The sequence below is a fragment of the Scyliorhinus torazame genome, chromosome 3 (assembly GCF_047496885.1).
Source record: "Scyliorhinus torazame isolate Kashiwa2021f chromosome 3, sScyTor2.1, whole genome shotgun sequence".
NCBI classification, from domain to species: Eukaryota; Metazoa; Chordata; class Chondrichthyes; order Carcharhiniformes; family Scyliorhinidae; genus Scyliorhinus; species Scyliorhinus torazame.
In genome coordinates, this window is record NC_092709.1 from 140809766 (window position 1) to 140835892 (window position 26127).

Consider the following 26127-nt stretch of genomic DNA (forward strand, 5'->3'; position numbering starts at 1 on the left):
CCCACCTCTACCCTTTACTTTCCCTATCTCCCTGGCCACCTCCCTTTTCCTGAGCTGGTGCGCTAACATTCTGCTTGCCTTTTCCCCGTACTCATAAGTCCTCATAAGTCCCTTACCTTCCTCAACTGTTCCACCGCTTTCCCTGTAGTCAACAGCCCAAACTCCGCCTGTAACCTCCGCCGCTCCCTCAGTAGCCCCGCGTCCGGGGCCTCCGAGTATCTCCTGTCCACCTGGAGTATCTCCTCCACTAATCTATCCCTCTCAGCCCGTTCCACCTTTTCTCTGTGGGCCCGTATCGAGATTAATTCCCCTCTGACCACAGCCTTCAAAGCTTCCCAAACCGTTGCTGCAGAGACCTCTCCCGTATCATTTGTTTCCAGGTAGTTCTGGATGGGCTTATTTCTGGATGGACTTATTAACCCGCCCACAGATCGCTTCGTCCGCTAACAACCCCACATCCAGTCTCTACAGCGGGCGTTGCCCTCTCTCCACACTAACCCGTAGATCCACCCAATGTGGGGCATGATCCGACACTGCGATTGTCGAGTACTCAGTATCCACCACCTCCGGTATTAGCGCCCTGCTCAGAACACAGAAGTTGATGCAAGAGTATGCCTTGTGGACATGTGAGAAAAAAGAAAACTCCTTCGCCCTTGGCCGTGCAAACCTCCATGGGTCTACTCCCCCATCTGTTCCATAAACCACTTCAATTCCTTTGCCGCAGCCTGCCTCCTCCCTGTCCTGGATTTTGACCGGTCCAATGCTGGATCAATGACTGTGTTAAAGTCTCATCCCATGATCAGATTATGTGACTAAGTCTGGGATCTTCCCTAACACCCGCCTCATAACTTCCACATCGTCCCAATTTGGAGCATATATGTTCACAAGTACCACCCGCACCCCCTCCAGAGACGCTCCTTCTCCATTGCAGGTAAGCACCTGGTCATCAGGTGTGAGACACTCTTGGTGTTGCTGCATGTGGCACAAGTCTGGCTCATTCCTCACTCCTGCACTGTGGCGATTACCCCAGCCATTTTATGCTTCACGTGGAGGTCAAAAATAGACCGCATTTGAAAGGAGGTGATGTATAAACCTTGAGACAAAGGGAGAAAAAGTGCTCAACATCGCCCTAATCCTGATGGCCACCTTTGTGTGTGGTTGCATCAAGCTGTACATAGATCCTCGATACGCAAACACCAAGTGTTACTACATGCTGGGGTTCTCTCTGTCTCCAGTGCTGCAAAGGATAGGCCTGGCCATGCTACCATTCCAGGTAGTTGGACTGTACAACCTGTTCATCATCAAAAACTGTATGCAGAGAAACACCTTTGACCACAAATCTATCAGGCAGTGCTGAGGGATGCACTAAAGCTTGTGGCAGCCGCCGCAGAAGCACAATGGGGCAAGGTCACTGTCTAAGATCTTTCATCCATAGTGAACTGAGGGAAGTGGAATTGTATGGAACCTCCTCGGGCTGGATGACTCACATTGAATGTATACGGTGAATATTACATGAATCACAATTATATTGATGCACCTCAGAATGCAACTTTATCTATGTAGAAAACATGAATGTCATTGCAATTTGTGTGATGACCACTTTGAAATGTTTGTAATATTCTTTCAGATATTTTACAAATAAAGTATATTTTTGTAAACAAAAAAGCTGAAATACAATTGGCTTCTTCAGGCAACTGGAGAGGGCCGAGGTGAGATCAGCCAAGATATTCATGATCAACATTTTAAGGAGGTAGGAATGGGAGCAAGGGTTGGGGAGTGAATCTCAGAGTTTTGGGCTTGGACATGAAGGCATGATTGTTAAAGGTGGGGTGGAGGATGTTGGATTGCAGAGGAGGTCAGAGCTGGAGGAACATTGCAAGTTGGAGGGCAGCACATGATCACAGTACAAATGTGCAAGGCTGTGAAGGGATTTGAATATTGACACGTGGCTTTAAAATTTGAGACATGGGGGAATTAGAACCAATACTGATCAGTGTGGGGTGGGTAAGCAGGTTTTGCACAGGATAAGATCCGGGAAGCAAAATCTTGATTGAGCTGAAGTTGATGGGAGGTGACAGGTGGAGGTTGGCAGGAATGCGTTCGTGGACCCAAAGCTATTTAATCCTGGGGAGAGGACTTCCGCCCCTTATTTGGGAGGAAGTCCTGCCTCCTTTTAGCTCCAATAGGAGTGGAAGCCACTTGTCGGACTATAGGCAGCCTCAATAATGCTGCGAGCCGAGGACAAAGATCATAGGTCTTGTAATATAGACAGGAGATGAGGCCCTGAGGACGGGTGAGGGTTTTTTTTGTGAGGGCCACAAAGAATCCAGCATGAGTTTTAAGGATACAAAGTAATAACATTTATTTACAATAACATACATATATATATATATATATATATGTGTAACAGCAGCAGCAACTTCCCTTGCTGCACACTCCTTCCTGCTGGTTCCAAACTGGCCAGCTTTATTTATGCTTGGAGTTTACTAATGGTTTCTCCGCCCCCCCTCATTGAGGAAGCTCATACTCCCACAGGATTGTGGGATTGTCATTAGTCCCCAGCCAATGGTAAGCAAGCAGGTTATAACAGTTTTGGGACTCATGTTGGAAAGGCCTCGGTGGGAAAGGACACATTTGAGGGAGCAGGGGGGGGGGGGGGGGGTCTGATAGGGAAAAGGAGCCAGTGATGGAAGCAACAACCCCCATTTCCCCATCTGAAGACCATGCAGCGTTAACTACCAGGCACCTGGCACCATTCCTGATCTCCTTTCGCCAACTTCAAAACTGTTGCCGAGTGGGAAATGGCCCATAAGTGGCCAATAATTTGCAGCATAAGAGGCTCAATCAGAACAAGGGGCATGCAGTTAGACAGCAGGAAAGCCACCTGGAGTACTTTACAGGACCCCATCCCCTGCTTGCGAAGACACCAGTGGGGCCTATAAATTCTGTCCTTGATGTGAGGTAGCCAATTCTAGTGAGGAATGTTTGAACCAGTTCTGTGCCGGATATGCCCCAGTCTGTGCTCCATCAGTAACACTGGAATGCAAATGTAAAATCGTACCAATACAGGATTGAGATGTGCTGAGAGACCCCATGTATTGGAATCATCAATCTGCCTGCGGCCTACCTGTCCACTCATACCCCCAGCGCAAATTTATCACTGGTAGGGGCATCGGCAGGCGACACAACTACCAGTGGGTCAATTGTGCCCTGAAAGGGCCTCATCCCATCACCACACATAGTGACCAACCTGGCTGGTGGTGGGCAGGGTGGGAAGGGGGGCCTCCCTAATGGGCCTGCTGAACCTATCGAAGGAACCCCCAAGATTTGACTCCAACCCCTCCCCCCACCAAGCCTTCCCTCCCTCTGTGGTCTCTCATATCCTAGTCCCCTCCCCACTGCCCTTACCCCCCTTGCCACAACCTCCTCACCAGAGCCTGCCAGCGTTAACACCAAACCAAATCCTGATCCAATGCTGCACACCTGTGTCCTGAAGTGCTGGAGAGCTGCCTGATTGGTGGGTGGTAGGATAGTACATTGTACATATAACACAAAGCTAAATTCTGTGGTGTTCCTTATTTCAGACGGCATGAGTTTAAATCGCACTCCACTACGCAACTTCAGGAATTTCTCAGCAATACATTTGATTAGAATGGTTTACATAGACCCTCATGTCTGTCAGTAAATGTGTCAGTGAGGCCATGAATCCCGGTTCACCCCCGTAGATCACTGATTTCAGGACATAACAGTTGGCCTCAATGACCCCAAGCTACTGAGAGCGAAAATCAGTCATCAGCCAAGATTTCTGTTCATGATTACGAGTGACAGCTGCACTCAGATTTCTCTCCAAGCGCCAACACCTTTCCTTGTGTGAACAAGTTGACAACACTTTCTGTCAGCAGTCAGAGTCTCATGGCAACAGGAGTCACTGCTTGATAGTCCACCGAGTTAGCTGAGGCCAAATTCAACAATTTACCCAGGTTATAATAAAGTGAAGACTATGCAAGGCGTCCACTGCATCTGCTATTTATTCAGGCAAAGTTAGGTTTCTTAGGGTGAATTGGAGAACAGCTTTATCTAAAATAAATTGATTATTTACAGAATGACTAAAAGGCACAATACTAATAAGTATGATACTTAATATGAGAAATGCAACTAGTTTGCTAAAGTCTTTCAGAGAAGTGAACTGCCATCTCTATCTAGTCTGGTCTATATTACAGTCCCATTCAACATGGTTGACTCAATGTGCTCAGGGCAACCGTGAATGGACGATTAGTGGGCCGTGACTTCCTGGCTCCCCAGCGTCAGATTTGGGGGTACCCCAAATATGCACTGGGGAATCCCTCTCAAAAGTACCCAGGGAAGAGTTTATCTGGCAATTGACCAGAAGGGCTAACTTCCCCTGGACAATTGTGCCACGTTGAGAACCATCCGACAAAGCGATTTAAATCACTAACTTTGAAAGAAGTAGAAGAAATAAAAATACTTGTAACTTGAGTGTAACTATTTAAAGATTCCGACCATGCCCACACGCGACACCACCAACATTCCCGATCCCCCACAACTCCCCCAACTCAGCACCCCACTGTATTCCCCAATCCCACCCGCACAAGATTACCCAATCCCCCCTCAACCTGACCCGCCGAGCCGACCAGGCCCAAATCTCCATTGCCTCCACAACCCCTTGACCTGAACCACCCACACCCCCACCGAACCGACACGGCCACATCCACCCCGAACCACACTATCCCAATGCCTGACTCCTCCCTCCCTCCCCCCGAGATCCAAAACCCTCTTGTTGTGTTGTGCGCTCTGGATCCAAGGAACACATACAGGTCACCAACACTTGAAATAGTGCAACACTATTTTATTGAGTCATTAACAGTTAAACATACTCTGACTGTGGGTTAACACGATACTTGCTTTAACTAAAGACCTTTGCCTTGTCCTAACCAGTCGATGCACTCAGCACATGGTGAATGTCTGTGCTGCAGGCTGTGAGCTCTGTCCTACTAGGAAGCTGCAGCTCGAATGAGCGGGAACTCTGATGCCCCCTGTCTTTATAGTTCGTGTGCTCTGACTGGTGATTGGCTGCGGTGTTGTGTGTGTTGATTGGTCCCACTGTGTGTCCATCAGTGTGTGTGTCTGCACCATGATATACTGGTGTATATTATGACTTCCCCCCCTTTTATAAAAGAATGTACATGTGTGGCAATAAATAGTGTATGGTGAGAATGTCCCTAACTACGTGTGTGCGAAAGACATATTTACAGGACTATGTACATGAGAACTAAGCTATTTACATGGGAAGGTGCCTGGTGCAGAAAAACAGTATGCAACAAGAATAACGAAATGAACACTACATACAAACCATGTAAACGATCAAACAGAAGACAGAACAATTCAGAAGTCTATAAGTCCACAAAGTTCACAAATTAAGTCTCTGAGGTGGGCGACGCATTCTGGATGACCGCCTCATGTGGTGTTGGGTGTTCTGACACACAGAAGAGCCAACACAGTTGCATGTGGTACAACGCTTCTTTATTTAAACTCACTATTTACAACTTGGTCTTTGCACTCTGCACGTGGGGGGCTCCCTGCTTGTGGTGTTTCAACAGCTCTTTCTTGTTTCCTTCTCCCCAGACCTACTGACCTCCAGGTGTCGTGCTCGTGCTTTTTATGTGGTTGGTGTTCTTGTCTGTGATTGGTTGTGGTGTTGTGTACTCTGATTTGCCTGTTAGTGTGTCCATCATGATGTGTGTGTTTGAATATCATGACATCCCCCCTTTTTACAAAGATATGTGCCTACGTGGTAATAAATATGATCGTGACGTGAGTGCATCTAAGAGTGTGTGTGTGTCGTGTGCAGCATGTGTCTATGACGGAACTATGTACATGGGGCGATGTCGAGTGCGTCACATGAATCCAGTTGTACCATAACATAACAGAAATGCGAACGAGAGAAGAAGAAAAAAAAAATTTAACAGTTGTCCAGTCAGACGACATCTGGAACGATAAACAACAACAGGTTATCATGTAAAATTGTCCAACTTATTAAACATATGAACTGTATTATAAGTCCATTCTAATGGGTTTGCGACGAATTCGGGTTGACCGCCTTAAGGGTGGATCAAGAACCACCGGCTGCTGTGCAGGCATGGCCATGGGTGGCGATGGAAAGGGCGTGATGTGCGGCAGCTCCACAAAGTCATCCTCGGAAGCCTGTTGAGGATCTGGCGTGTTGTGTGGCTGTGAGCGTGGAAGTCGGCGAAGGGCGCGCCGATTGCGGCGACGCACGGAACCATCCGGCATGCGAACCAGGAACGAGCGGGGAGCCACTTGTCGGAGGACTTCGGCCGGTGCTGACCAGCCACCATACGGTTGATGGACGCGTACTTTGTCTCCGGAGGACAGGGGGGGCAGGTCCGTCGCTCGTGTGTCGTACCGACCTTTCTGGCGATCACGCTGCAGTTGCATGTTCCGAAGAACCGCCTCATGGTCTGTTGTCGGTGCCAGGACGGAAGGTACCGTCGTCCTGAGGGAGCGACCCATTAGTAGCTGCGCTGGCGAGAGGCCCGTGGATAACGGGGCCGATCGATAGGCCAGCAAGGCAAGGTTAAAGTCCGATCCGGCATCAGCCGCCTTGCACAGGAGCCGCTTTGCGATGTGGACACCCTTTTCAGCCTTCCCGTTCGATTGTGGATGCAGAGGGCTGGATGTCACATGAGTGAAACCATATGCTGCGGCAAAGGACGACCATTCACGGCTGGCAAAACAAGGTCCATTGTCTGACATGACAGTCCTTGGAATGCCATGGCGAGCAAACGTTTCCTTGCAGGCCCCAATGACTGCGGACGACGTCAGATCATGGAGAGGCATGACTTCCGGGTAGTTTGAGAAGTAGTCTATAATAACAATGTAATCTCTGCCGAGCGCGTGAAATAGGTCAACACCCACCTTCGCCCAGGGGGACGTCACCATCTCGTGTGGTAGAAGTGTTTCCGGAGGTTGCGCTGGCTGAAACCTCTGACAGGTTGTGCAGTTGAGCACCATGTTGGCTATGTCTTCATTAATACCCGGCCAATATACCGCCGCCCGGGCCCTTCGTCTGCATTTTTCGACGCCCAAGTGGCCTTCGTGTAGTTGACGAAGAATCATCTGGCGCACACTGTGTGGAATGACGATCCTATGCGATTTCATAAGGACCCCGTCTATATTGGTGAGATCATCTCGCACATTATAAAACTGGGGGCACTGCCCTTTTAGCCACCCTTCCGTCATGTGGCGCATCACTCGCTGCAGCAGAGGGTCAGTCGCCGTCTCTGCGCGTATGTGGGCCAGACAAGGATCATCAGCTGGCATATTTGCTGCTGTCAGAGTCACGTGTGCCTCAATTTGACGCACGAACCCCTCCGCATCTGGTGGTGTGCTCACTGCTCGGGAAAGAGTGTCCGCCACTATGAGTTCCTTCCCCGGAGTGTAGATCAGTTCAAAATCGTACCTCCTGAGTTTAAGTAAGATGCGCTGGAGGCGAGGAGTCATGTCGTTCAGGTCTTTGTTAATGATGTTGACCAGGGGGCGGTGGTCAGTTTCGACCGTGAATCGTGGCAGGCCATACACATAGTCGTGGAACTTGTCCAGTCCAGTTAACAAGCCCAGGCATTCTTTTTCGATTTGCGCGTAGCGCTGTTCGGTAGGGGTCATGGCTCGTGAGGCATACGCAACCGGGGCCCATGATGACGTGCTGTCTTTTTGCAGGAGTACCGCTCCAATACCAGATTGGCTGGCGTCTGTTGAGATCTTTGTAGGGCGAGTCGCGTCAAAGAAGGCCAGCACTGGTGCCGTGACCAGTTTGTGCTTGAGCTCCTCCCATTCCCGCTGATGCGACTGGTGCCAGTTGAATTCCGTCGATTTTTTTACGAGATGGCGCATGTTTGTTGTATGAGAAGCCAGGTTGGGAATGAACTTCCCAAGGAAGTTGACCATGCCCAGGAATCTTAAGACAGCCTTCTTGTCAGCCGGTCGTGGCATGGCTGTGATGGCGCTAACCTTGTCTGCATCGGGACGGACCCCGGACCTTTAGATGTGGTCCCCGAGGAATTTCAGCTCCGTCTGGCCGAAAGCACACTTCGCACGGTTGAGACGCAGGCCATTTTGCCGTATGCGGGTGAAGACACGTCGAAGACGATGCATGTGTTCCTGCGGAGTGGTGGACCAAATGATGATATCGTCCACATATACACGTACCCCTTCGATGCCTTCCATCATCTGCTCCATAATGCGGTGGAATACTTCAGATGCCGAAATGATGCCGAATGGCATCCGGTTGTAGCAGAATCTGCCAAAAGGGGTGTTGAATGTGCATAGTCTTCGGCTGGCCGGGTCCAGTTTGATCTGCCAGAATCCTTTGGACGCATCCAATTTAGTGAATATGTTGGCTCGCGCCATCTCGCTGGTGAGGTCTTCTCGTTTCGGGATGGGATAGTGTTCCCGCATGATGTTGTTGTTCAGATCTTTTGGATCTATACATATACGGAGCTCGCCAGAGGGCTTCTTTACACAGACCATGGAGCTGACCCATGGCGTGGGCTCCGTGACCTTGGATAGGACCCCTTGGTCCTGAAGAATCTGCAGTTGTGCCTTGAGGCGGTCTTTGAGAGGCGCAGGAACCCTGCGAGGTGCGTGAACGACAGGGATGGCGTCCGGTCTGAGTCGAATCTTGTACGTGTGTGGCAATGTCCCCATGCCTTCAAAAACCTCCTGGTTGTGAGCGAGGAGGGAATGAAGATTCGCGTGGAACTCAGCATCCGGGAAGTCGGATATCTCATCTGGAGAGAGAGACATGATGCGCTGTACCAGGTGAAGGACCTTACACGCTTGTGCGCCCAGTAACGAGTCCTTTGATGAGCCCACAACTTCGAAGGGGAGTGTGGCCGTGTACCTCTTGTGAGTCACCTGTAGCTGGCAAGATCCTACGGACGGGATAACGTTCCCGTTATAGTCAACCATCTTAAGCCGGGATGGTGTGATGGGTGGTTTGACCTTCATGGCCTGGACTGCAGAGTAAGCAATCAGGTTGGCGGATGCGCCGGTGTCCAGACGGAAGGCGACGCGCGATCGGTTGACCGTCAGGGTGGCACACCACTCATCGTCTGGATTGATGGCATTGACCTTGTTGACATCAATGACGGCAACTCGGAAGTCATCCTGGTCATCTGCATCACTTAACTGGAAGTCGTGATGCGTGGGCTGGACGGTCCTGACTCGTGTGCGAGGTTGTCGAGGATGCGCCGGATCCATGGGTTGAGCCGCACGACAGCGGGCTGCGTAGTGGCCTACCATGGCACATCTGTTGCACTGTCGGTATTTTGCAGGACATTGCCCTTTTAAGTGTAGACCTCCACAATTGCTGCACGTCATGACGTCACGACGTTCGTTGCGCCACTGCGCATGCGCAGTGCGATCTTGCGGTGGGCGCGCCTGCGCAGTGCGTCCCTCGTTGTGGCCGTTATTTTTGGCGCGCACCTGCGCGGGAGACCGCGAAAAGCGCGGGAAGCGGCCGCTGTCGTCCGGGCCGTGGGGCGGGAAGAAATCGACGGCCTGGATGCGTTCAACGTCGTGGGCGGCCTGGCTTGCCGATTCGACGGCTGGGGACCCCCTCCGTGCCAACTCGGACGCCTGAAATCGGGCAAAACGGCAGGTAGCATTTTCATGGAGGACACAGGCTTCCACAGCAGACGCTAAGGTGAGGCTCTTTATTTTAAGAAGCTGCTGGCGTAGGCCACTAGAGGCAACGCCAAAAACAATCTGGTCCCTGATCATGGACTCTGTAGTGGTGCCGTAACCACAGGACTGCGCTAGAATCCGGAGGTGCGTCAAAAAGGGTTGAAAAAGCTCCTCCTTACCTTGCAGGCGTTGCTGAAAGATGTATCTTTCGAAACTTTCGTTTACTTCAGTTTGAAAGTGCTGGTCCATTTTGAGGATGACCGTGTCATATTTGGCCTGGTTTTCGCCTTCCTCGAACACCAGTGAATTAAAGACATCGTTTGGGTGGGGGCCTGCGTAGAAGAGGAGCATTGCAATCTTCGAATCATCCGAGGCATTCTGTTTTTCGGTGGCACGGATGTACAGGTCAAATCGCTGCCTGTAGAGCTTCCAGTTGGTGCCTAGGTTCCCCGTGACTTGCATCGGCTGCGGTTTGCCGGTGTGGTCCATGTCCAGAATGGCAGGTTAGTAGGCAGGTATCGATCCACTCCTGTACCATGTGGTGTTGGGTGTTCTGACACACAGAAGAGCCAACACAGTTGCATGTGGTACAACGCTTCTTTATTTAAACTCACTATTTACAACTTGGTCTTTGCACTCTGCACGTGGGGGGCTCCCTGCTTGTGGTGTTTCAACAGCTCTTTCTTGTTTCCTTCTCCCCAGACCTACTGACCTCCAGGTGTCGTGCTCGTGCTTTTTATGTGGTTGGTGTTCTTGTCTGTGATTGGTTGTGGTGTTGTGTACTCTGATTTGCCTGTTAGTGTGTCCATCATGATGTGTGTGTTTGAATATCATGACAGGCGACGCATTCTGGATGACCGCCTCAAGGGTGGGCCGGGAGCCGTCGGCTGAGGAGCGGGCTGGAATGCGTCAGAGTGAGGAGGATGCAGAGTGACAGGGATCTCTGCATAGTCCATGGCAGGGTCAGCAGGAGGGCGAGGCGACAGTGGAGGATGACGTAGCGAGCGTGGAACGAGACGAAGGGTGCGTCGATTGCGGCGCAAAATGGAGCCATCCAGTAGACGAACCAGGAACGAGCGGGGGGCCACCTGCCGAAGGACAACAGCGGTTGCAGACCAGCCACCATCCGGAAGATGGACACGGACATTGTCATCTGGAACCAGAGCAGGGAGATCAACTGCACGGGAGTCATGACCCGCCTTGTGCTGCGCACGAGACAGCTGCATCCGTCGAAGGACCAGAACGTGGTCGACGTCTGGGACGTGAATGGACGGCACCGCCGTCCTCAGGGTGCGACCCATGAGCAATTGGGCTGGTGACAGGCCAGTGGACAGTGGGGCGGAGCGATAGGCCAGCAAGGCGAGGTAGAAATCGGACCCAGCATCGGCAGCCTTGCAGAGGAGCCCACCTTGGTCCATGGTGATGTGACCAACTCATGGGGCTGCAGGGTCTCACGTGGTTGGGTCGGCTGGAAGCGCTGACAAGTGGGGCAGTTGAGCACTGTGTTGGCTATGTCTTCATTAATGCCAGGCCAGTGCACTGCCTCTCGGGCCCGCCGGTGGCACTTTCCCACGCCAAGATGGCCCTCGTGTAGCTGTTCCAGGACGAGCTGGCGCATGCTATGCGGGATGACAATGCAGTCCAGTTTCAGAAGAACCCTGTCTACTACCGCCAGGTCATCTCTGACATTATAGAACTGAGGGCATTGGCCCTTGAGCCACCCGTCTGTTAAGTGGCGCATGACACGCTGTAGCAAAGGGTCAGCCGCCGTCTTGCGGCGAATTTGGACGAGGCGTTCATCCGTGGCAGGTAGATTGGAGGCAACGAAGGCCACATGGGCATCAACCTGGCAGACGAATCCCACTGGGTCACATGGAGTGTTGACTGCCCTGGAGAGAGCGTCAGCAATGATGAGGTCTTTGCCTGGGGTGTATACCAGCTGGAAGTCATATCTCCGGAGCTTGAGAAGAATACGCTGGAGGCGAGGCGTCATGTCGTTCAAGTCTTTCTGTATTATATTGACCAGCGGGCGATGGTCGGTCTCAACGGTGAATTGAGGAAGTCCGTACACATAATCGTGAAACTTAACCACACGAATAGTCCAACGGCAAAGCGGAGAAGGGAGTCCATATAGTCAAACGGCTCCTCTGCAAGGCTGCCGATGCTGGGTCCGATTTCTACCTCGCCTTGCTGGCCTATCGCTCCGCCCCACTGTCCACTGGCCTGTCACCAGCCCAATTGCTCATGGGTCGCACCCTGAGGACGACGGTGCCGTCCATTCACGTCCCAGACCTCGACCATGTTCCGGCCCTTCGCCGGATGCAGCTGTCTCGTGCGCAGCACAAGGCGGCTCATGACTCCTGTGCAGTTGATCTTCCTGCTCTGGTTCCAGATGACAATGTCCGTGTCCATCTTCCGGATGGCGGCTGGTCTGCAACCGCTGTTGTCCTTCGGCAGGTGGCCCCCCGCTCGTTCCTGGTTCGTCTACTGGATGGCTCCATTTTGCGCCGCAATCGACGCACCCTTCGTCTCGTTCCACGCTCGCTACGTCATCCTCCACTGTCGCCTCGCCCTAGAAGGCCTAGGCACTCGTTTTCTATCTGCGCGTAGCGCTGCTCCATGGGGGTCATGGCGCGTGACGCATATGCAACGGGGGCCCATGATGAGGTCTCATCGCGTTGCAGGAGCACTGCCCCAATGCCGGATTGGCTGGCATCGGTCAAAATTTTGGTCTCTTTTGCTGGATCAAAGAAAGCTAAGACCGGGGCTGTGGTGAGTTTGGTTTTGAGTTCTCTCCATTCGCGCTCGTGGGCAGAGAGCCATTGGAAGTCTGTCGTCTTCCTGACCAGGTTCCTGAGAGCCGTGGTATGAGAGGCGAGGTTAGGGATGAACTTCCCTAAAAGGTTGACCATGCCCAGAAATCAGAGGACCGCCTTCTTGTCCTCTGGCGTTTTCACGGCTGTGATAGCAGCCACCTTGGCCGCATCTGGCCGCACACCCAACTGGGAGATGTGGTCCCCGAGGAATTTGAGTTCCGTCTGACCAAAAGAGCATTTGGCCCTGTTGAGGCGGAGGCCCTGCTCACGTATACGTCTGAATACACGCTGGAGGCGACTGACATGCTCCTGCGGGGTGGTGGACCAAATAATTATGTCGTCGACATAGACGCGAACACCTTCAATGCCTTCCATCATTTGTTCCATAATCCTATGGAACACTTCTGAAGCAGATATGATCCCAAACGGCATCCTGTTGTAACAATATCTTGCAAACGGGGTATTAAATGTACACAGTTTCCTGCTGGATTTGTCGAGCTGGATTTGCCAGAATCTTTTTGAGGCGTCGAGTTTGGTGAAGAGGTTGGCGCGAGCCATCTCGCATGTGATCTCTTCGCGCTTGGGAATTGGATAATGCTCCCTCATGATATTGCGATTTAGATCCTTGGGATCAATGCAAATTCTCAATTCGCCGGAAGGCTTTTTTACACATACCATGGAACTGACCCAGTCGGTTGGTTCCGTGACTCTGGAAATCACTCCTTGGTCCTGGAGGTCCTGCAGCTGCTGCTTGAGGTGGTCCTTAAGGGGTGCTGGCACCCTGCGAGGTGCGTGCACCACAGGCGTGGCATTCTGTTTCAATAAGATCTTGTAGGTATATGGGAGCATGCCCATGCCTTTGAAGACGTCATGGTGCTGGTTGATGATGTCGTCGAGTTGCGCCCTGACGTCAGTGTCCTGAAAGGCAGACGTGTCATCAGGAGAGAGAGAGTGAACCCTCTGAACTAGGTTCAACAGCTTGCATGCCTGCGCGCCAAGCAGGGAGGCTTTCGAGGAGCCTACGATTTCAAAAGGAAGGATGGCTTTGCGTGACCTGTGCGTCACTTCAAGTTGGCACGAGCCGCTGGCTTCAATGGCATTGCCATTGTAATCCAATAGTGGCAGGCTGATGGAAGGATGGCTGGTTTGACCCGAAGGCTTTGGAAGTCAGATCGCGAAATGAGATTGGCGAAGGCACCAGTGTCCAGGCGGAATCATATTTGGGAGCAGTTGACCGTCAGGGTGGCACACCACTCATCGTCTGGATCGATGCTGTATACCGACAGCGGCTGGTGTCTTTGCTTCGGGGACACCCTGTTTTTTGTCACGATACCGACTCGAAAAGGCGCCTTCGGGTCCACGGTGTCACTGCTGTGTAGGAGGTCTGCATCGGACTCGGTGACCGTGGGTTGAATTGCCCGGACATTCCTGCGAGGCTGGCTGAAGCGATATGGATTGGCAGGTTGAGCTGCTCGGCATAAAGCAGCATAGTGGCCAAGTCTGCCACATCTTAGGCATTGTCGAGATTTGGCAGGGCATTGCCGTTTTAAATGGGCGGAGCCACAGTTGCCGCACTTCGTAGCGTCAGCACGTTCGCTGCGCCACCGCACATGCGCGGTGCGGTCGTGCGTGGTGCGCGACTGCGCATTACGTTCTTCGACATCGCCGTCCCCTCGTTTGGTGCGCACAAGCGCGGGAGTCCGTGAAAAGCTCGCAAAATGGCTGCCCTCATCCCGGCTGAGGCCCTGGAATTGCTCAATTGCTTGGACCCGTTCCGCCTCGTGGGGACCTTGCCGCGCCGTTTCATCCACTTGGATGTGGGAATACCGACTCGTGGCATTTTCGTGTAGGACACAGGTCTCAATGGCGGTCGCTAGGGTGAGCTGCTTTACTTTGAGGAGCTGCTGTCGTAGGGGGTCTGACTGACCACTGAAAACGATCTGGTCGCGTATCATGGAGTTGGAGGTGGGCCCATAGCTGCAAGACTGCGCAAGGATGCGGAGGTGAGTGAGAAAGGATTGGAAAGTTCATCCTTACCCTGCAAACGCTGTTGGAACACGTAGCGCTCAAAACTTTCATTCACCTCTATGCTGCAGTGAGTGTCAAACTTGAGGAGGACCGTCTTGAACTTTGTTATATCTTCATCATCCGCAAAGGTGAGAGAATTGAAAATGTGGATGGCATGGTCCCCGGACGTGGATAGGAGGAGAGCAATCTTCCTGGTATCCGAGGCTTCCTCCCTGTCTGTGGCCTCAAGGAAGAGCTGGAAGCGCTGTTTGAATATCTTCCAGTTGGCTCCTAGGTTGCCGGCGATGCGGAGCGGCAGCGGCGGGCAGATGTTGTCCATGTTGCAGGATGACGGAAGGCTGGCGGAAGGTAGATCACGTGCAGGTAGGTCTAAGAAGTGCTAATAGCCCTCAACTCCTGGTATCATGTTGGGTTGGGCGCTCTGGATCCGTGGAACACATACAGGTCACCAACAGTTGAAATAGTGCAACACTATTTTATTGAGTCATTAACAGTTTAACATACTGTCACTGTGGGTTAACACGATACTAGATTTCACTAAAGACCTTTGCCTTGTCCTAACCAGTCGATGCACTCAGCACATGGTGAATGTCTGTGCTGCAGGCTGTGAGCTCTGTCCTACTAGGAAGCTGCAGCTCGAATGAGCGGGAACTCTGATGCCCCCTGTCTTTATAGTGTGTGTGCTCTAACTGGTGATTGGCTGCGGTGTTGTGTATGTTGATTGGTCCCACTGTGTGTCCATCAGTGTGTGTGTCTGCATCATAATATACTGGTGTATATTATGACACCCCTCACAATATTCGTCTTCCCCCCACAGATGTCTGAACCCCTCCCGATCTCCATCCGAACCCACCACCACCCAATTTCCAACTCCTCCCATGTCCCCTCGATGTCCAATGTCCCCCCTAATGTCCGGACCCTCATCCCGACATCTGACTCCGCCGGATCTCCATTCACTCTGACTTTAGTTTTTGATGGCCAGGCCTCCAAAACCAGTGGCTTTTCCCTTCCAGACAACTCATGGACTGAGGATACACTTTGCATCCCACATCGCCGTTTTTCTGACGGCTAACGCAGACTCAAAAGTCCACCTGTACCTCAGTTCTCTCTCCATAGATGTTGGCAGACTTACTGAGTGTTTCCAGCATTTTCTGTTTACATTTTGGATTTCCAGCATCTGCAGTACTTATAAAAAGATAAATTTAGAGTATTCAATTCTTTTTTTTCAATTAAGGGGCAATTTAGCATGGCCAATTCACCTACCCTGCACATCTTTTGGGTTGTGGGGGTGAAACCCACGCAGACACGGGGAGAATGTGCAAACTCCACATGGAGACCCAGTGCTGGTATCGAACCTGGGTCCTCAGCGCCGTGAGGCAGCAGTGCTAACCATTGCGCCACCACGCTGCCCTAGCATATGCAGTACTTTGCCCTTCTCTTAATCCTTACAACGCCCTTTCTCCTTTATGGAGAATTTCTTTGTTTTTGCTCTTGAATCGAAGACAATGCAGGCAATTTAATCCATAACCCATGAGAGCTGGAGGAATGGGGTGCAATCTAAAGATTAAGATCTTTCAGCTCCCCCCAAGCCTACCACAGGACAATTTTTACCATCGACCCTGGTGGGAATCGAGCCTGGAATCCCAGAACATTGCTCTAGGTTTGTGGCTTACCAGTGACCTAGACCACAAGGCCACAGGAGAAACTGCAACATGAACCAAGTGTGCCTCGCCTGCCACATGGGGAAGCCAGCTACCTGGTCACTTCCATGACCCTTCACTGAAGAGTCAATTGTGCCAGTTTAATCAGTGTTGCAATGCTTGAGTGTGCCACTGATTGGCACCCAATGGTTAACACTCTTAGAGCTGAACACCAAGGCTTACACCCACCTATCCATGACAGCGAGGTGTCACACATAGCGTCGCTAACGCAAGGCGGGAAGGTAGAGCGCTCATCAAGCACCTCGTTCAGGAAAGGACAGGTGGGGTGGCAGCATCTCGTTCACCCATGAGGTTGGAATACTGGTCGATTGAACACAGTCAACAGCCCCAAATTAACAGGGGCATGTGGGTGAAGACACTCTGAAGGGTATAGATACTTTTGTCAGGCGCATTTGAGAGGGACAATTGTGGGAGATTGAGGGGAGGAAGTGAGGCTCATTGAAAGATGCTCACGAGGGGGGTGTGCATGGATCATGAGAGGACTATGGGTCAGGGCATTGTCAGGACTGCTCAAAGTTTACTTTTATGTTGTCTTACTTTCAGTTATTGATTCAAGAGAATCATGGAGCAAGTCAAGCTGGCAGTTCTATTCCATAGAAACCCGACAGTGCAGAAGGAGAACATTTGGCCCATCAAGACTGCACTGACCCTCTGAAAGATCACCTTACTTAGGCGCACTTCTCTACCCTATCCCTGTAACCCCACCTAACCTGCACATCTTTGGAGACTAAGGGGCAATTTTAGCATGGCCATTCTACCTAGCCTACACATCGTTGGACTGTGGGAGGAAACCGGAGCACCGGAGGTAACACATGCAGACACAGAGAGAAAGTGCAAACTCCACACAGACAGTCACCCAAGGCCGGAATCTAACCTTGGTCCCTGGTTCTGCGAGGCAGCAGTGCTAACCACTGTGCCACAGTGTCTATTGATAACTGTGCAGCAGCAGCTGCAACATCGATGTGCCTTTCCATGTGGCCAGGACCAGCGCCTATAGAGGAGGGTGAAGCAGGGCCCGCTGATCTTCTGGGAGCAGTGCTACAGATGGCAGAGCCTCAGAGGAGGCATTACCAGCCATAAGTCTACCGCCGGAGAACTTCCTACCTCCAGATATCAGGGGTCCAGTGCCAGAGAAAGCTACGTCTATCCCGGGGGATGCTGGAGAGATCCGTGAGCTGTAAGAGATTCCACTCCCTCAAAGTTTAGATAGTGTGTGATCACGCCAGACTTATTATGCAGGTATGTGCCCATTTCCTGGGGAGTGTTTGTGACAGCTACATTCTTGGATGCTCGCAGATCCCAGCCTTTTTTGGGGAGAGCAGCAGCTGCAGGGATGGTTCCTTGGGGACAAAGGTACCCTCTCAGAAAGTGGCTGATGATGCCAGTGGGGAGGCCACTAACACCCAACTGAGACTCGCTACAACGAGACTCATGCGTTAAACATGTGTTGGTCGAGCAAGTGATTGGCCAGCTTAAGATGTGGTTCCGGTGCCTGGACCCATCGGGGTTGGCCTCCCAGAGGGTATCCTGCATCCTAATGGTCTGCTGCGCTCTGCACAACCTGGCACTGCAGTGAGGAAAGCAACTGGACCAAGAGAAGATGGAAGAGCGCCACATCTCCTCGGATGTGGAGAAGGTTGTGGAGGGTGGCGACGGGAAACCTGTAGGGTGGCGGACGAAGGACCTCGGGCAATGGCCAGGGCCAGCATGGGCACAGGTCCGTGGACACCCTCATTGCCTCGTGGTTTGGGAAGACCAGGATTAGGGCGTCAAGATCGCTCCTATCATCGAGTCTCACATCTTCTCGTTACTGTGGGGCCTGCGGGAGGTCATCGTCATGGTCGCTCCATTCATGAGTAGGGCGCTAAAGCGACTGACTGGACGCTGCAGGAGAATGATGGTGATTTGCAGTGAGGACAGATGCTCATCTTATCCTCTGCAAAATGTTTGACACCTGAACGCGACCTGCCAATGAAAGGTCTTATCTTGGGGCTCAGAGAGGCTGAATGACACATCTCAGCTGCTAGTGACTCCTCCAAGGTCTGGGGTCACTTTGTGTTTCTCCACCTACTGATGAGGTGAGCAAGCTCTCACAAGATGTCAGCCGATGACACCCACATAACTAGAGAATGATGGCAGACATGAGGGGCCTGGGTGTTGGTGGCCTGGGTGGGGTGAGGAACATTCCCATGGATGGGGGGGTTGGAGGGGTGGGTTGGGGTGCCCACGCTAGGAGATGCGTGGCATTACTGCTTCATCAGTGTATTAGATGGGAGAGACATAGCGCTGCCATTCTCACACTGCATAGGGAAGAAGTGCAGTGTTTCCAAAGCATGGCACCGTGACATGACAATGTGGAGGCTCTTTATGAGTGATCAAAGTGAAGTTTAATGCTGGCTAGTTATTACAATGGTGACTTTTCTCTATTAGTGCCACCCTTTCCCACTAGATGCCTATTGTTTCTTAGTCTTCCTCACTCTCCTGTTACGTCTAAGTGTATCTCCAGGATTTACAGTTGAGATTGAGTGGCCTGCTGTCCTCCACGCCCTGCTGCCTGAGATGACCTTGGCGGGCATTCCTTGGGTGAGGCTCCCGGCCTGCTTTCGGGCAGCAGTTGCAGTGCCCTTCTCGGTGTGCAGGGCTGGAGGTGTGTCATTCAGAGGGAGGGAGCCTCCTCTGCTGCTGACACCCATGGATTATCACACGCGCTTGCACCATGCAGTTGAAGTCCTGCACCATGGAGCTCATGCCCTCAGGTCATGACCTGAACCATGGAATGGTCATCCCCTGCCATGGAATGCACGTCCTGCACCAAGGTCTCCACTGTTGACGCCACCCTCGCAGTGTTGGCCTTGTGTTGGAGTGATGGCACCAACTCCTCGGACAGAAGGCAAGGGACTCCTCCAGTCGGCCTTGCAGTCCGAGGAGGCTTGCTGTAATCCCTTCCTGCTGCTCGCGACTCTGCTTTTGCAGCTACAGCAGCTCCGGGATGACCGTACCCAGGGACACGCCATCACCCTGCTGCTCAGTAAAGTCCTGGGCTCTGGCATCCCAGTGCCAGATCCCTGGGATGTCATTGCCTCCACCAGCTGTGGATTATCAGGTGTGAGGCCTTCACCAGTGAGTGACCCAGAAGCCTGCCTACTTCTTAATCCCACCGAATTGCGAGTATCTGCGGTGGTGGAGGGTGCAGGTGATAGGTGTCAGAGATGCTCAGGTCTTGGTGTCCAGGGGCCATGAGGATGGTCCAGGCTGGTCTGCTGATTGACCTGCAATGGAAGGGCGATGGCATTGGTGCGGGACAGGGCAACACTGATAGGCGAAAGGTCACTCACCTGAGGCTTGGCAGTGGCTGGATATGTTGAGGGTTCTCACTTGTGTCTTTGGCCCTGACCTTGTCCTCTGAACAAGAACAGTCCTGTTCATCACAGGCATGCTCAGGGTCGTTCCTTGAATGGGGTTAGGGTCTTGTGCTCCAGTATCACTCCAGCCGGCTGTGCCACTCATGCCTGTTGTGCTCGAGTTTGTCCTGCAATGAGACAGGTGCAGAGAGTGTCGGCAGAGGCCTGCCACGTTGGATGGGAATGAAGTCTGCATGCGAGGAGAGTGGGAGCAGCGATGTGAGGAGCACCGGAGCTACTCGGGGGGATTGTGGGGAGGGGGGGGTCACAAGACAAGTGCTGCGACCCCTCAAGGTGGGTGGGAGTGAGGTCACCATGGAGATGTGAGGGCTGTGTTAAGGGATGCTGCGGGAGACACTGGCAAAGCTGCCCCATCCGCTTATGGAGTGCGCTGACACTTACAATCGCGACCACAGCCTCCCAGGCGGGGTTGTTCACTATGCTGGCTGGACATTTGCATGGCCGTGGGTAGAGGGTTTCCTGTCTCCACCCAACCCCGTTGAAAAGTTTGCTGAGGGCTCCCTCTGTAAAATGTGGTGCAGTCTTTCTGGCAGCCATTCCCCTGCCCACCCCCCCGCCGTCACCCCGATTGGACTTGGAACAAGTGCTGGGGAGGCTTTTAAATGGTGTGCCGCACTGATTGTGGAGATTAAGTTGTAGCAAGGTGAGAGAGTCAGTGGCGTGGCACAATACCACGTCAAAAAGAAATTCCATAAAGAGGTTGAATATGAGGAGCGCGGTGGCACAGTGGCTAGCACCGCTGCCTCGCGGCGCTGATACCCGGGTTCGATCCCAGTCCCGGGTCACTGTCCTTGTGGCGTTTGCACATTCTCCCCGCGTCTGTGTGAGTCTCACCCCACAGCCCAAAGATGTGCAGAGTAGGTGGATTGGCCACATTGATTTGCCCCTCAATTGGAAAAAAAGAATTGGGCACTTTAAACAAAAATTTTTTAAAAGAGGCTGAATATGCGCCGAATTTCCTCTCCGGTTTTCTCACCGAAACCAACACTTCGAAAAATATTAGAAAATTCCGCCCAATCTTTCAGGTTGGTAACCTTTCATCAGAATATGTGCCATTCTGGCAAAGTGTCAGAATTAGTTGAAAATGTTACCGTCCCTCTTCCTACCACTGTTGCCAGACCTGTTGTGTATTTCCAGCCTGCTCTGATTTTATTGCTATTTTTTGTATCATGCCAAAATTATTGTGAATTGCAAAATGTGACAGATGTATATTTTCAAAACCATGTTGCGAGCCTTACAACGTTTAATCCACAGCAATGATTTTCAACCCTTTAGTTGGTGCAAACAGCACCACTTCAAAACAAAATGGGCCCAAATTCTTGCACTTTAATTTGGGTGGGCAGCACGGTAGCACAAGTGGATAGCACTGTGGCTTCACAGCGCCAGGGTCCTAGGTTCAATTCCCCGCTGGGTCAATGTCTGTGTGGAGTTTTCACATTCTCCCCGTGTCTGTGTGGGTTTTCTCCGGTGCTCCGGTTTCCTCCCACAGTCCAAAGATGTGCAGGTTAGTTGGAATTGGCCATGGTAAATTGCCCTTAGTGACCAAAAAGGTTAGGAGGGGTTATATGGTTATGGGGATAGGGTGGAAGTGAGGGTTTAATTGGGTCGGTGCAGACTTGATGGGCTGAATGGCCTCCTTCTGCACTGCATGTTCTATGTCGATGTTAAATCCAGAAAAATAAAAGTGCCCTAGTACGAATCTACCTCCCCTTCTTTCTTATACTGAAGGTGTTTGTGCTTTACAGAACTAAAGGAGACATTTGGCCCATAATGGCTGTTCTTGCTCTCTGGAGTAGCTATCTGTTTACTCAATTACGCTCTTCTTTCCACATGCCCTTTCAAAATTTTGTTCTTCAAATATTTATTCATTTCCCCTGTTGCTTGTAGCAGATTTCCTATTTGGGGCTGGCTTAGCTCAGTTGGCTGGACGACTAGTTTGTGATGCAGAGCAAGGCCAACAGTGCAGATTCAATTCCCGTACTGGCTGCGTTTATTTATGAAGGCCCTGCCTTCTCAAACTGGTGACCCTCAGATTAAACCACCACCAGTCAGCTCTCTCCCTCAAAGGGGAAAGAAGCCTATGGTCATCTGGGACTATGGTGACTTTACTAGTAGCAAATTCCCTATTCTTACACTCAATTTGCATAAAAAACATTCCCCAAACTCACATTCAGCTACTGATCGTTACTTTAGGCTCTCGAACCATTGCCTCAACAACTCGCCGTGAATAACTTTTCTCAAATTATGGAGCATAATTCCACATCCGCATTGACTATTGAATAATAACATTAATGTATAGTTGCAAGCAATTCAACTATGCAGCCAGCACAGCCATGTTTGAGCATATATCACCCAACATTGCCAAACATGCACTTTCCAGCAGATAGTAGTGGATTCCAAGCAAATGTTTCCCAGCTGGCTAAGAACATTCAGCCAACTAAAATGTCTTCTCCCCAGCTATCAATCTGGCCTCGCAGCGGTTAGCTATTTCAGGATATTTAAGAATATAATAATTCAGGATATTTTGGGGAATCAATGAAGGACCTTCCTGCTCTGTATTTCTCAGAATCACACACAGTCTGATCAGGAGAGCTCCATTACAACAACATAAAACAGCATTGGTGCAGTGCACAGTGCATTCTCATAAATGGCCTCACATTTGTAATTCCAAGATAGGGAAAAAGAAAATTACTTTTTGAATTCAATTACAGAATGTGGGCATTGTTGGTTAGGCCAGCATTTATTGCCCTTCAGAAGATGGTGGTGAGTTGCCTTCTTGAACTGTTGCAGTCCTTGAGGTGTAGGTTCACCCACTGTGCTGTTAGGGAGGGAGTTCCAGGATGTTGCTCCAGCGACAGTGAGGGAACGGCGATATATTTCCAAGTCAGGTTGGTGAGTAACTTGGAGGGGAACCTCCAGGTCGTGGGGTTCCCAGGTATCTGCTGCTCTTGTCCTTCTGCATGGTAGTGGCTGCGGGTTTGGAAAGTGCTGTCTATTCTAAGGAACCTTGCTGAGTTACTGCAGTGCATCTTGTAGATGGTACACATGGCTGCCACTGTTCGTCGGTGGTGGAGGATTTGAATGTTTGTGGCAGAGGGAGTAATCAAGTGGGCTGCTTTGTCTTGGATAGTGTTAAGCTTCTTGAGTGTTGTTGGAGCTGCACTCATTCAAGCAAGTGGAGAGTATTCCATTACACTTCTGACTTGTGGCTTATAGATGGTGGACAGGCTTTGGGGAGTCAGGAAGTGAGTTACTCGCCATAGGATTCCTAGCCTTTGACCTGCCTTGGTAGCCACGGTATTAATGTGGCTAGCTCAATTCAGTTTCTGATCAATGGTAACCCCAGGATGTTGATTATGGGGGATTCAGCAATGGTAATGCCATTGAATTTCAAGGAGTGGTGTTTAGATCCTCTCTTGTAGGAGATGGTTATTGCCTGGCACTTGTGTGGCGCAAATGCAACTAGCCACTTGTCAGCCCAGGCCTTGTCCAGGTCTTGCTGCAATTGGACATGGATTGCTTCATTATCTGAGGAGTTGTGAATGGTGCTGAACATTGTGCAGTCATCCCCAAACATCCCCACTTCTGACCTTATGATGGCAGGGAGGTCATTGATGAAGCAGCTGAAGATGGTGGGGCCGAGGACACTACCCTGAGGAACTCCTGCAGTGATGTCCTGGAGCTGAGGTGATTGACCTCCAACCACCACAAGCATCTTCCTTTGTGCCCGGTAAATTAAATTGTCAGGTAAATTAAAACTGCAGGAAATCTGATCTAGTTTTCTTTGTAAGCCAGGAAGGAATAGATCTGGCTTGAAGCTGCAAGTGCTTTTTTCTCTCTCTCTCTCCACCCAAAACAAGGCAAGTCAAAATCAAACCTTTTCTAGAAATATGTTTCAAAAAGGACTGTGTTTATCATGATCGAATACCAATTCGTGAAATTTATACCAATCTTGTTTTCTATTTATGCAGTTATCCAGGAGACACGAAGAAGAAGGCTAAACTTGTTTATTTTAACGTAAAAGATAAAGCCGCTGCTGCGGTGTACACTTCCTGGTCTGGGACTGGGAGCAGCATTTAAAGAGCTTACTAATGAGTCCCAGCTGTGCAGGCCTCTGCCCGCTCTCACGGGAACTTGAATTCTACGGGCTCCATGGGGAGATCAAATGGTGACCCCCAAGTCTCCATCCTCGATGGAATGAGTCCTCTGCCTGGATGTGAGTGCATAGGACATTGAGGGCGTCGCCCTATCCAGAGTTGTTTAGACAGGGACGGTTCCCTGCTCCTAAGACAGTCCACGTGTTTCCTCTTGGCCTTCTCTTTAGTCTTGATCTTGTACATAACAGGGCCAATCTGTTCTACTATAAATCCTGGGATCCAAGGAGACCCCTCTCCAAAGTTGCGGACATAGACTGTGACTCTCGTCTTGAAGGTCCTGTCAGGCCTGCAGGTATCACAATTTATTTTCTGGGCTTCTCATCTGGACTTCACCTTTCCCCCTGGATTGGGGAACAATGGACTGAGTCTGGTCCGGAGTCGGCGGCCCATCAGCTGCTCTGCCGCTGCAACTCCCATTATATTGTGTGGCACCATCATGTAATCAAAGAGGAACCGGGCCAGTTTGGTGTCTAGAGAATCAACGCCATTCTTAAACAGCCATTGGAGGATGGGTGGTACGACACCGTTTGGATACGTTTAATCCTGTTGGACTTCACAAATGCCTGTAATTCTGCGCTGGTGAGGTATTCCTGTTTCCTGACACGGGAACCTGCGGTATCCCATGAACACAAAATGATTTCCGAAGTTTCTCTATGCTCATGTTGGAAATCGTGGAGGACATCCGGTGTATGCCCATCCAGTTAGAATAGATATCAACCAAGATTAAGAACATCGATCCCCTAAGGGCAGCACGGTGGCGCAGTGGGTTAGCCTTGCTGCCTCACGCACGCCGAGGTCCCAGGTTCGATCCCGGCTCTGGGTCACTGTCCGTGTGGAGTTTGCACATTCTCCCCGTTTTTGCGTGGGTTTCACCCCCACAGCCCAAAGATGTGCCAAAGGTGGATTGGTCACATTAAGTTGCCCCTTAATTGGAAAAAATGAATTGGGTACTCTAAATTTTTTTTTTTATTAAAAGAACATCGATCCCATGAACAACCCGGCGAGCTCTATATGTACCTGCACCAAAGGTCTCCCTGACCATTCCCATTGGTGCAGGGAGGCCAAAGGTGGAGGTTTCTTGTTCTCCTGACACAAGGGCACTGTTGCACCAAGTTCCCAATGTCAGTGTCAAGCCCGGACCACCAGAACATCTTCATCTTTGAAAACCCTGGGTGATCGTTGTGTAGCTCTGTCAAGATTGAACGCTGATCTGGCCAGGGGGCAACCACTTGTGCTCCCCAAAGGATGATGCCATCTTACCTTGCTCAATTGTTGCCATTTTGATAGTAAGAGCTTCATATCCTCTGTGGGGTGTCCTCGAATCCTGCCACTTAGGAGCATATGATGCAGATTTGCCAGCTTGGCATCATTCTGAGTCCACGCCTGGACTTGTTTTGCAGGTGCAGGCAGGGTATCAAAGACGTTTGTGTCATTATGACTTCCTCCATTACCAGAGGAGAGGCCAAGCTTGTGGGCAGCAGTAGGCGACTCAGGGTATCAGCGTTGGTGATGTGTGTGTGAGGGCGGTGGTCGAAGGATTACTCATAGGCAGACAACAATAGTGCCCAACATTGGACCTAAGCTGAGGCGATGGGGGGGTCACTTTGTCCTCATTAAAAAGGTCCAAAAGGGGTTTATGGTCCGTGATTAACGTAAAGTGCCAGCTGTAGAAGTACGGATGGAATTCCTTTGCTCCAAATGGCCAGTCCCTCTTTTTCGATTTGGATATTATGTCATTCCACATTTGCCAACGTTCATGATGCATATACAATTGATCACGCGGTGCCATCATACCATCGATGGGAGAGGCTTCCCGTGTTAGTACCAGCTGTCCTGTGGGATCGTGATGCGGCAAGAAATTGAATTAGAGCAGCTATAATAATAATCTTTATTGCCACAAGTAGGTTTACAATGAAGTTACTGTGAAAATTGTTGTCACGTTGGTGAATACTTTGTGCTGTGGCACTGCCATGACCATTTCTGGTGCTTCTCCAACAGTTCGCGTAGAGGTGCCAGTAACTTAGCCGAGTGGGGGATGAAATTTATGAGGCTGACGAACGAATTCAGTTCAGTCATGTTTTGTGGAGTCAGTGCACCTCTTATGGCCTTCACTTTGTCCTCTACATGGTGCAGGCTGACTTTAACAATGTGGTACCCAAGGGATGTTACCTCACCCACCTGGAGCATACACTTTCCTGCTTGAGATCGATGCCCACGTTAGAGAATCATCGTAGGACTTCCTCCAGGTTTGCTACAT